Below are 12553 nucleotides of genomic sequence, written 5' to 3'. Positions count from 1 at the left end.
CCATCGTCCCGGCAGTCTGGAGGCGGCGAGTTTTCGACTCCATACACGGTTTGGCACACACATCTATCCGGACGACCATCCGGCTGGTCTCCAGCAAGTTCGCGTGGCACGGACTTCGCAAGCAGGTCAGTGAATGGGCCAGAACGTGCGCGCAGTGCCAAACAGCCAAGGTGCAGCGGCACACTAAAGCCCTGCCACAGCAGTTCGAACCCACCCACCGGAGGTTCAATCACATTCATGTGGATATCATGGGCCCCCTACCAGTGTCCCGAGGAGCGCGGTACCTCCTAACTATGGTAGACCGGTTCACAAGGTGGCCAGAGGTGGTCCCGTTCACCGACACATCTGCCGATTCCTGCTCCCAAGCACTGATTGCAACCTGGGTAGCACGCTTCGTGGTACCGGCCCACATTACCTCCGACAGAGGCGGCTGTGGTCAGCCTGTTGGGAATGCAGCTACACCCCCCTACTGCCTACCACCCACAGTCGAACGGACTAGTGGAACCCTTCCACCGTCACTTGAAGTCAGCTCTCATAGCCCACCTGAGAGGACCTAACTGGGTGGACGAGCTTCCCTGGGTCCTGCTTGGAATTCACACAGCGCCCAAAGAGGATCTTTACACCTCGTCGGCCAAGTTGGTTTACGGCGCGCCCCTGGCCGTCCCAGGAGAGTTAGTACCAGCCCCAAGGGGGCAAGAGGAAGAACCCGCAGCAGTCCTGGACAGGCTACGTGAAAGGCTCGGCAACCTGGCCCCCGTACCAACTTCACAGCACGGACGGACCCCGACCCATGTACCCAAAGACCTGCAGAACTGTAAGTTTGTGTTTGTACGAAGGGGCGGACACCGGGCACCGCTACAGCGGCCGTACGAGGGGCCATTCAAGGTGATCAACAACAACAGGTCCACGTAAGTTCTGGACATTGGGGGGAAAGAGGAGGTTTTCACGGTGGACCGACTCAAATCCAGCCCATGTGGACTTGGCGCAGCCGGTCGAATTTCAGGCACCGCGGCGCAGAGGCAGACCTCCCAAACAGAGGCTGATCCAGACTGTGGATGTTGGGGGGTGTATCGCCGGTTCTGGGGGGGTTGGGGGTTATGTGGCGACCCACTTTCTGCGCAGGTGAACCGGTTCACAAAGAGCCAGCGTGCGGGGAGAGACTTTGGTAATGCACCTCTGACGTCCTTTCTGCCCGGAGATGGCGGGCGCTAAGGATTAAATGCCAGCGCCGTGAAGTTTGAATAAACTAGTCTCGAAATGACTTACCGACTGCGTGTCATTATTTCAGCGCTGCGTGTAGGATTTGGACCAAAGATGACCGACTCTTCATCTGTTCACGCAGTTTTGCTAAAACTGCCGACTTTCTGGACGCTGCGACCACGCGTGGGATTTAGCCAAGCAGAAGCCCAGTTCCAGATTCGACAGATATCCTCTGATTCCACGTGTTACTACCACGTGGTGAGCACCCTTGACCAGGAGACAGCCGCCCAGGTTGCGGATTTCATACAGTCACCCCCGGAAGAAGGCAAATATGAAGCATTCAAAGAGCTGCTCATTGAGACCTTTGGCCTCTCACGGCGTGAGCGGGGTGCCCGCCTGCTTCACCTGGACGGTTTGGGAGACAGACTGCCGTCAGCATTGATGAACGAGATGCTGTCCCTGGCTGACGGACACAAGCCCTGCCTCATGGTCGAGCAAGCGTTCCCAGAGCAACTGCCCGAGGACATACATCTGCTGCTGGCCGACGCAGATTTCAGCGACCCCCGGAAGGTGGCGGCCTGGGCAGAAGTGCTGTGGAAAGCCAAGAGCGAGAGCGTGGCGTCCGTCGGTCAGATTACCAGGCCACGCGCCCAACAGTGAACCAGACCAGGCCTGGCAGGGGGGCACACACAACACAGAGACAGGAGTGAGGAGGCCAGTGGACAGTGGTGTTTCTACCACCAGCGGTGGGGCACAAAAGCTCGCCGTTGTCACGCCCTGCAAGGGCCAGGGCCAGGGCCAGCTGCCGCTAATGACTATGGCGGCTGGCCACCAGGACAGCTTCTTGTACGTCTGGGACAAATAGTCAGGACACCGCTTCTTGGTCGACACCAGAGCGGAGATCAGCATCTTGCCCCCAACGGGGTACGACACCCGCAACAGGAAGCCAGGACCCACCCTGAGGGCCACAAACGGCACCACGATACGGACCTACGGCACCCGCACAATGCAGCTGCAGTTCGGTGCCAGCTGGTTCACGTGGGACTTCACACTGGCTGCGGTGGCCCAACCACACCTGGGGGTGGACTTCTTGAGAGCTCACAGCCTGCTGGTCGACTTGCAAGGGAAAAGATTGGTACATGCCGAGACTTTCCAGACGTTCTCCCTGGGTGAAGCCAAGTTGCCGGCCCCACACCTGGACTCCATCACACTGTTGGACAACGAATTCACCAGAATCCTGGCGGACTTTCCATCGATTCTGGCACCACAGTTCACGGCAGCCATGCCCTGACACGGGGTACAGCACCACATCCCGACCCAGGGACCACCCCTCCATGCCCGTGCATGAAGGCTCCCCCCGGAAAAGCTCCGCCTGGCAAAGGAGGAGTTCAAGACCATGGAGGAATTGGGGATCGTATGACAGTCCGACAGCCCATGGGCCTCCCCCCTGCACATGGTGCCCAAAGCAGCCAGGGGTTGGAGACCATGCGGCGACTACCGCAGACTGAACGAGGCTACAACTCCAGACTGCTACCCCGTGCCGCACATACAGGACTTTGCAGCAAACCTGCATGGGGCAAGAATTTTTTCCAAAGTAGACCTCGTCCGGGGATACCATCAAATCCCGGTGCACCCTGAAGACATCCCCAAAACAGCACTCATCACCCCGTTCGGCCTGTTCGAGTTCCTCTGAATGCCGTTCGGCCTGAAGAATGCTGCACAGATGTTCCAGCGGCTAATGGACGTAGTGGGACACAACCTGGACTTTGCGTTCATCTATTTGGACGACATCCTTATAGCCAGCAGTTGTCGTCAGGAGCATCTGTCCCACCTCCGCCCGCTCTACTCCCACCTGAGAGATTTTGGCCTCACGATCAACCTGGCCAAATGCCAGTTCAGTCTCGATACCATTGACTTCCTGGGCCACAGGATTACTAAAGATGGGGCAACACCTCAGCCCGCCAAGGTAGACACGATCCGCCACTTTGCCCGGCCCAACACGGTCAAAGGCCTTCAGGAGTTCGTTGGTGTGATGAACTTCTACCACCGTTTCCTCCCCTCAGCAGCCCGTATCACGCGCCCTTTGTACACCCTGATGTCGGGTAAAGGCAAGGATATTACCGCGCCCTTTGTACACCCTGATGTCGGGTAAAGGCAAGGATATTACTTGGGACGAGGAGGCCGCGGCTGCTTTCGTTAAAGCCAAGGAAGCCTTGGCAGATGCCGTGATGCTGGTTCACCCCAGAACGGACGTTCCGACCGCACTCACGGTGGAAGAATCTGACACAGCAGTCAGTGGGGTGCTGGAGCAGCTCATCGAGGGGCGTTGGCAACCCCTGGCATTTTTATTCAAGCACCTATGACCACGGAACTCAAGTGCAGTGCTTTCGACCGGGAACTGTTGGCACTGTATCTGGCAATCCGACATTTCAGGTACTTCTTAGAAGGCAGGCCGTTCACCGCATTCACAGACCACAAACCGTCGACCTTCGCGTTCACGAAGGTGTCCGATCCCTGGTCGGCTCGCCAGCAGTGACAACTGTCCTACATCTCCAAGTACATGACGGACATCCAGCACGTCTCGGGAAAGGACAACGTCGTGGCAGATGCACTCTCCAGACCAGCTGTCCAGGCCCTGTCCCTGGGGGTGGACTATGCAGCACTGGTGGATGCACAGCCGGCAGACAACATGATGCCCAGCTGCAGGACCGCAGTCTCAGGTTTGCAGCTGCAAGACTGTCTCGTAGGCCCAAGTGATAGGACCCTTCTGTGCGACGTGGCTACCAGCCAACCTCGCCCCATCGTCCCGGCAGTCTGGAGGCGGCGAGTTTTCGACTCCATACACGGTTTGGCACACACATCTATCCGGACGACCATCCGGCTGGTCTCCAGCAAGTTCGCGTGGCACGGACTTCGCAAGCAGGTCAGTGAATGGGCCAGAACGTGCGCGCAGTGCCAAACAGCCAAGGTGCAGCGGCACACTAAAGCCCTGCCACAGCAGTTCGAACCCACCCACCGGAGGTTCAATCACATTCATGTGGATATCATGGGCCCCCTACCAGTGTCCCGAGGAGCGCGGTACCTCCTAACTATGGTAGACCGGTTCACAAGGTGGCCAGAGGTGGTCCCGTTCACCGACACATCTGCCGATTCCTGCTCCCAAGCACTGATTGCAACCTGGGTAGCACGCTTCGTGGTACCGGCCCACATTACCTCCGACAGAGGCGGCTGTGGTCAGCCTGTTGGGAATGCAGCTACACCCCCCTACTGCCTACCACCCACAGTCGAACGGACTAGTGGAACCCTTCCACCGTCACTTGAAGTCAGCTCTCATAGCCCACCTGAGAGGACCTAACTGGGTGGACGAGCTTCCCTGGGTCCTGCTTGGAATTCACACAGCGCCCAAAGAGGATCTTTACACCTCGTCGGCCAAGTTGGTTTACGGCGCGCCCCTGGCCGTCCCAGGAGAGTTAGTACCAGCCCCAAGGGGGCAAGAGGAAGAACCCGCAGCAGTCCTGGACAGGCTACGTGAAAGGCTCGGCAACCTGGCCCCCGTACCAACTTCACAGCACGGACGGACCCCGACCCATGTACCCAAAGACCTGCAGAACTGTAAGTTTGTGTTTGTACGAAGGGGCGGACACCGGGCACCGCTACAGCGGCCGTACGAGGGGCCATTCAAGGTGATCAACAACAACAGGTCCACGTAAGTTCTGGACATTGGGGGGAAAGAGGAGGTTTTCACGGTGGACCGACTCAAATCCAGCCCATGTGGACTTGGCGCAGCCGGTCGAATTTCAGGCACCGCGGCGCAGAGGCAGACCTCCCAAACAGAGGCTGATCCAGACTGTGGATGTTGGGGGGTGTATCGCCGGTTCTGGGGGGGTTGGGGGTTATGTGGCGACCCACTTTCTGCGCAGGTGAACCGGTTCACAAAGAGCCAGCGTGCGGGGAGAGACTTTGGTAATGCACCTCTGACGTCCTTTCTGCCCGGAGATGGCGGGCGCTAAGGATTAAATGCCAGCGCCGTGAAGTTTGAATAAACTAGTCTCGAAATGACTTACCGACTGCGTGTCATTATTTCAGCGCTGCGTGTAGGATTTGGACCAAAGATGACCGACTCTTCATCTGCTCACGCAGTTTTGCTAAAACTGCCGACTTTCTGGACGCTGCGACCACGCGTGGGATTTAGCCAAGCAGAAGCCCAGTTCCAGATTCGACAGATATCCTCTGATTCCACGTGTTACTACCACGTGGTGAGCACCCTTGACCAGGAGACAGCCGCCCAGGTTGCGGATTTCATACAGTCACCCCCGGAAGAAGGCAAATATGAAGCATTCAAAGAGCTGCTCATTGAGACCTTTGGCCTCTCACGGCGTGAGCGGGGTGCCCGCCTGCTTCACCTGGACGGTTTGGGAGACAGACTGCCGTCAGCATTGATGAACGAGATGCTGTCCCTGGCTGACGGACACAAGCCCTGCCTCATGGTCGAGCAAGCGTTCCCAGAGCAACTGCCCGAGGACATACATCTGCTGCTGGCCGACGCAGATTTCAGCGACCCCCGGAAGGTGGCGGCCTGGGCAGAAGTGCTGTGGAAAGCCAAGAGCGAGAGCGTGGCGTCCGTCGGTCAGATTACCAGGCCACGCGCCCAACAGTGAACCAGACCAGGCCTGGCAGGGGGGCACACACAACACAGAGACAGGAGTGAGGAGGCCAGTGGACAGTGGTGTTTCTACCACCAGCGGTGGGGCACAAAAGCTCGCCGTTGTCACGCCCTGCAAGGGCCAGGGCCAGGGCCAGCTGCCGCTAATGACTATGGCGGCTGGCCACCAGGACAGCTTCTTGTACGTCTGGGACAAATAGTCAGGACACCGCTTCTTGGTCGACACCAGAGCGGAGATCAGCATCTTGCCCCCAACGGGGTACGACACCCGCAACAGGAAGCCAGGACCCACCCTGAGGGCCACAAACGGCACCACGATACGGACCTACGGCACCCGCACAATGCAGCTGCAGTTCGGTGCCAGCTGGTTCACGTGGGACTTCACACTGGCTGCGGTGGCCCAACCACACCTGGGGGTGGACTTCTTGAGAGCTCACAGCCTGCTGGTCGACTTGCAAGGGAAAAGATTGGTACATGCCGAGACTTTCCAGACGTTCTCCCTGGGTGAAGCCAAGTTGCCGGCCCCACACCTGGACTCCATCACACTGTTGGACAACGAATTCACCAGAATCCTGGCGGACTTTCCATCGATTCTGGCACCACAGTTCACGGCAGCCATGCCCTGACACGGGGTACAGCACCACATCCCGACCCAGGGACCACCCCTCCATGCCCGTGCATGAAGGCTCCCCCCGGAAAAGCTCCGCCTGGCAAAGGAGGAGTTCAAGACCATGGAGGAATTGGGGATCGTATGACAGTCCGACAGCCCATGGGCCTCCCCCCTGCACATGGTGCCCAAAGCAGCCAGGGGTTGGAGACCATGCGGCGACTACCGCAGACTGAACGAGGCTACAACTCCAGACTGCTACCCCGTGCCGCACATACAGGACTTTGCAGCAAACCTGCATGGGGCAAGAATTTTTTCCAAAGTAGACCTCGTCCGGGGATACCATCAAATCCCGGTGCACCCTGAAGACATCCCCAAAACAGCACTCATCACCCCGTTCGGCCTGTTCGAGTTCCTCTGAATGCCGTTCGGCCTGAAGAATGCTGCACAGATGTTCCAGCAGCTAATGGATGTGGTAGGACACAACCTGGACTTTGCGTTCATCTATTTGGACGACATCCTTATAGCCAGCAGTTGTCGTCAGGAGCATCTGTCCCACCTCCGCCCGCTCTACTCCCACCTGAGAGATTTTGGCCTCACGATCAACCTGGCCAAATGCCAGTTCAGTCTCGATACCATTGACTTCCTGGGCCACAGGATTACTAAAGATGGGGCAACACCTCAGCCCGCCAAGGTAGACACGATCCGCCACTTTGCCCGGCCCAACACGGTCAAAGGCCTTCAGGAGTTCGTTGGTGTGATGAACTTCTACCACCGTTTCCTCCCCTCAGCAGCCCGTATCACGTGCCCTTTGTACACCCTGATGTCGGGTAAAGGCAAGGACATTACTTGGGACGAGGAGGCGCGGCTGCTTTCGTTAAAGCCAAGGAAGCCTTGGCAGATGCCGTGATGCTGGTGCACCCCAGAATGGACGTTCCGACCGCACTCACGGTGGAAGAATCTGACACAGCAGTCAGTGGGGTGCTGGAGCAGCTCATCGAGGGGCGTTGGCAACCCCTGGCATTTTTATTCAAGCACCTACGACCACGGAACTCAAGTGCAGTGCTTTCGACCGGGAACTGTTGGCACTGTATCTGGCAATCCGGCATTTCAGGTACTTCTTAGAAGGCAGGCCGTTCACCGCGTTCACAGACCACAAACCGTCGACCTTCGCGTTCACGAAGGTGTCCGATCCCTGGTCGGCTCGCCAGCAGTGACATCTGTCCTACATCTCCAAGTACATGACGGACATCCAGCACGTCTCGGGAAAGGACAACGTCGTGGCAGATGCACTCTCCATACCAGCTGTCCAGGCCCTGTCCCTGGGGGTGGACTATGCAGCACTGGCGGATGCGCAGCCGGCAGACAACATGATGCCCAGCTGCAGGACCGCAGTCTCGGGTTTGCAGCTGCAAGACTGTCTCGTAGGCCCAAGTGATAGGACCCTCCTGTGCAACATGGCTACCTGCCAACCTCGCCCCATTGTCCCGGCAGTCTGGAGGCGGCGATTTTTCGACTCCATACACGGTTTGGCACACACATCTATCCGGACGACCATCCGGCTGGTCTCCAGCAAGTTCATGTGGCACGGACTTCGCAAGCAGGTCAGTGAATGGGCCAGAACGTGCGCGCAGTGCCAAACAGCCAAGGTACAGCGGCACACTAAAGCCCTGCCACAGCAGTTCGAACCCACCCACTGGAGGTTCGACCACATTCACATGGATATCGTGGGCCCCCTACCAGTGTCCCGAGGAGCGCGGTACCTCCTAACTATGGTAGACCGGTTCACAAGGTGGCCAGAGGTGGTCCCGCTCACCGACACATCTGCCGATTCCTGCTCCCAAGCACTGATCGCAACCTGGGTAGCACGCTTCGGGGTACCGGCCCACATTACCTCCGACAGAGGCGGCTGTGGTCAGCCTGTTGGGAATGCAGCTACACCCCCCTACTGCCTACCACCCACAGTCGAACGGACTAGTGGAACGCTTCCACCGTCACTTGAAGTCGGCTCTCATGGCCCACCTGAGAGGACCTAACTGGGTGGACGAGCTTCCCTGGGTTCTGCTTGGAATTCACACAGCGCCCAAAGAGGATCTTTACACCTCGTCGGCCAAGTTGGTTTACGGCGCGCCCCTGGCCGTCCCAGGAGAGTTAGTACCAGCCCCAAAGGGGCAAGAGGAAGAACCCGCAGCAGTCCTGGACAGGCTACGTGAAAGGCTCGGCAACCTGGCCCCCGTACCAACTTCACAGCACGGACGGACCCCGACCCATGTACCCAAAGACCTGCAGAACTGTAAGTTTGTGTTTGTACGAAGGGGCGGACACCGGGCACCGCTACAGCGGCCGTACGAGGGGCCATTCAAGGTGATCAACAACAACAGGTCCACGTAAGTTCTGGACATTGGGGGGAAAGAGGAGGTTTTCACGGTGGACCGACTCAAATCCAGCCCATGTGGACTTGGCGCAGCCGGTCGAATTTCAGGCACCGCGGCGCAGAGGCAGACCTCCCAAACAGAGGCTGATCCAGACTGTGGATGTTGGGGGGTGTATCGCCGGTTCTGGGGGGGTGGGGGTTATGTGGCGACCCACTTTCTGCGCAGGTGAACCGGTTCACAAAGAGCCAGCGTGCGGGGAGAGACTTTGGTAATGCACCTCTGACGTCCTTTCTGCCCGGAGAGGGCGGGCACTAGGGATTAAATGCCAGCGCCGTGAAGTTTGAATAAACTAGTCTCCAAATGACTTACCAACTGCGTGTCGTTATTTCAGCGCTGTGTGTAGCACATCGCTACAGTGCAATACCTAATGCAGACATCAAAGAATGCTTAATCAAACAATATATTTAAAATATTACTGAAATATTAAATACACAAACTGGTGTGAGTCCTGAGGCTCCCATATCTTCTTCCTGATGGCAGTGCAAAAAGAGAGCATGAGGTGGTGGGGGTCCCTGATGGTGGATACTGCTTTCCTGCAACAACATGTGTGTGCTCAGTGGTGCGGAAGGCTTTACCTGTGATGAACTGGGCCATAGCATTTTCTGTTCAAGGTCTTTGGTGGTTCCATACCAGGCTGTGATGCAGCCAGTCAATATATTCTCCACCATGCGTTTGTAGAAGTTTGCCAAAGTTTTAGATATCACACCAAATCTTTAAAAACTTCTAAGGAAGTAGAGGCACTGCCATGCTTTCTTCGTCATTGCACTTGTGTGCTGGGCCCGGGACAGTTCCTCTGAAATGATAACACCGAGGAATTGAAAATTGCTGACCCTCTCCACCTCTGATTCCCCAATGAGGACTGGCTGATGGACCTCTGGTTTCCTCCTCCTGAACTCAGTAATCAGATCCTTGGTCTTGCTGACATGGCACAACTCAGCCAGATTTTCTATCTCCCTTCTGCATGCTGATTTGTCACCACCTTTGATGCCGTCAGCAAACTTAAATATGGCATTGGTACGGTGTTTGGCCACACAGTCACAAGTGTAAAGCGAGTAGAGCAGGGAGCTAAGCACACAGCCTTGTGGAGCACCTCTGCTGATGGAGATTGTAGAGACGCTGTTGCCAATCCAAACTGCAAGTGAGGAAACCCAGGATCCAATTGCACAAGGAGATATTGAAGGCAAGGTCTTGCAGCTTATTGATTGGATTTAAGAGCAATATAGTATTTAATGCTGAGCTGAGGTCAATAAAGAGAATCCTGGTGTATACATCTTTGCTATCCAGGTGTTTCAGGGTTCAGTCAAGAACCAATGAAATGGCATCTGTTGTGGACCTGTTATGCTGGTAGGCAAATTGGAGCAGATCCAAACTGCTTCTTAAGCAGGAGTTGATGAGTTTGATCACTAACCTCTTAAAGCACTGTGGATGTAAGTGCTACTGGATTATAGTTATTGCGGCAGGTTATAATGTACTTCTCAGACACCAGAGTAATTGAAGCCTGCTTGAAACAGGTGGGTACCTCAGAATGCCGGAGCAAGAGGTTACAAATCGGCGAATGCTCCAGCCAGTTGAGCAGCACAGGTCTTTAGAACTTGGACAGGTGTCCTATCTGGGCCTGATATTTTCTGTGAGCTCACCCTTCTGAAGAATGCTCTCATGTCGGAGACTGAGATCACAGAGTTATCAGGGGCAGTGGGAGGTAATGAGATTCCTCGATGTTTTGATGGTCAAAGCAATCATTGAAGATGTTGTGCTCATCTAGATGTGAATAGGTTTAGATTCTAAAATTCTGCTAGATATGAAATTCAAATGAAATGCAGATACTGGAAATCTGAAATAAAAAGAGTGAAGAGTTGCAGACCAGAAACATTGCTTGCCTTTTCACAGGTTCGGCCACAGCTGCTGAGCTTTTGGATTTTTTTCTCTTTTGGTCCTAAGATTCTACTTTATGTGTGAAAAGCTGTGTGAAGAGAGTCCAGCTTCTAAAGATTGAGATCACAGAAGCCAGAGCATCTCAAGCTAACACTTCCACCATTATTTGTAGCACACTTTGGGCTGAACCATTCTAACCAGCACAAACCACTGGAGAATTTTAAATGTGAGGCATCATGATGAATCTATGCTGTATATTTTTGCAATCTCTTGTACTGGTTCAAGATTCAGTTTGCTCAAATCAATGCCCACTATACTGTCCATACTTTCAGAACATCGCAAGATTTGAACAGAAGAGCAGGCATGAGACCCTGATAAATGAAAGGAGATATAAGAAAATAAAATTATCACTGATGTATGAAATGAAATTTGTTGTTTTGTGGTAGCATTACATGCAAAAGCATAAGAATCTATAATAATAAACATCAACAGTGCAAAAAAAGGAATAATGAAATAGTATCCATGGGTTCAAGGACTATTCAGAAATTTGATGGCTGAGATTCAGAAGTTATCTCTACATCGTTGAGTCTTCAGACTTCTGTAGCTCTGCCTTGTGGTAGTAACAAGGAAAAGGGATACCCCAGATGGTGAGGATTCTTAATGATGGATGCCAACTTCTTGAAGCATCGCCTCTTGAAGATGTCTTTGATGGTTTGTGCCTGTGATGGAGCAGGCTGATATAGCCCTCTGATCCTCTTGTGCATTGGACTCTTCATATGAGGCTGTGATGCAACCAGCCAGAATGCTCTCCATCATACATCTATAGAACTTGCTGAGTCTTTGGTGGCATACCAGATTCCCTCAAGCTCCTAATGAAGTAGAACAGGTAGCATGCCTTCTTCATGATTGCAATAATCTGTTGAACCCAGGATAAATCCTCTAAGATGTTAACACCCAACAAGTAAAAATTTCTCCCGCTTCCCATTGCTGTCCCCGCAATGAGGACTGGTGTTTTCCCCTGACTTCTCCTAATCATAATCCTCTCCGTAACCATTCTCCAATCCATCACCAGTGCTGGCATTGATTGTAAGGTTGCTTCGATTCTTCTCAATCAGTCTAACTATCTAACTCCTGTCAGCCTCCTCGGTGCCATCTGAGATTCTATCAACAGTGTTGGCATTGGTGAATTTATAAATAGTGTTTAGTTGTACTTACAGTCATGAGTGTAGAGAGAGTAGAGCAGAGGCTAAGTATGCACCTTTGAGGTTGTTGTGATGGAAATGAGAAGGATTCTTTGGGTCTCAAAGGCAGGAGCTCTGGACACACAGTGTTAATAATAAGGAGTTTATTTACAAGGGAAGAAAAAACTTGGGAGCAACACAAGCGGATACAATATTCGCACAAATGCGCTTAGTCAGGTCAGCAGTACAATACACGGGAACACGGTGTGGAGACAGAGTACAGGTACACATACAAGCAAGGGAAAAGTGACTATATACCTGCCACCCCTTGACTATGGGCAGGCATGGCATGGACAACAATGAACGCTCCCACAACCCTATTCAATACACACCTTACCACGTGACTCCAGCGCTGTTCTGCAGTCTTCAGCCTGGAGTGAAGCAGGGTGGTCCCTCGAGGATGACAAAAAGAGAGAGAGCTAAGCACATGCAGCACCCTTTATAGGTCAGGGGGCTGGAAGGTTCAGCCCAGGTGATTCACCAGGGTGCAACAGCTTGGTGCTAGATAGGTTAATCCAATTAAGGTGGCCAATGG

This window comes from Hypanus sabinus, chromosome 8, assembly GCF_030144855.1.
Source record: "Hypanus sabinus isolate sHypSab1 chromosome 8, sHypSab1.hap1, whole genome shotgun sequence".
Classification (NCBI taxonomy): domain Eukaryota; kingdom Metazoa; phylum Chordata; class Chondrichthyes; order Myliobatiformes; family Dasyatidae; genus Hypanus; species Hypanus sabinus.
The sequence above is the reverse complement of the archived record's forward strand: the minus strand, read 5'-3'. Positions refer to the sequence as shown.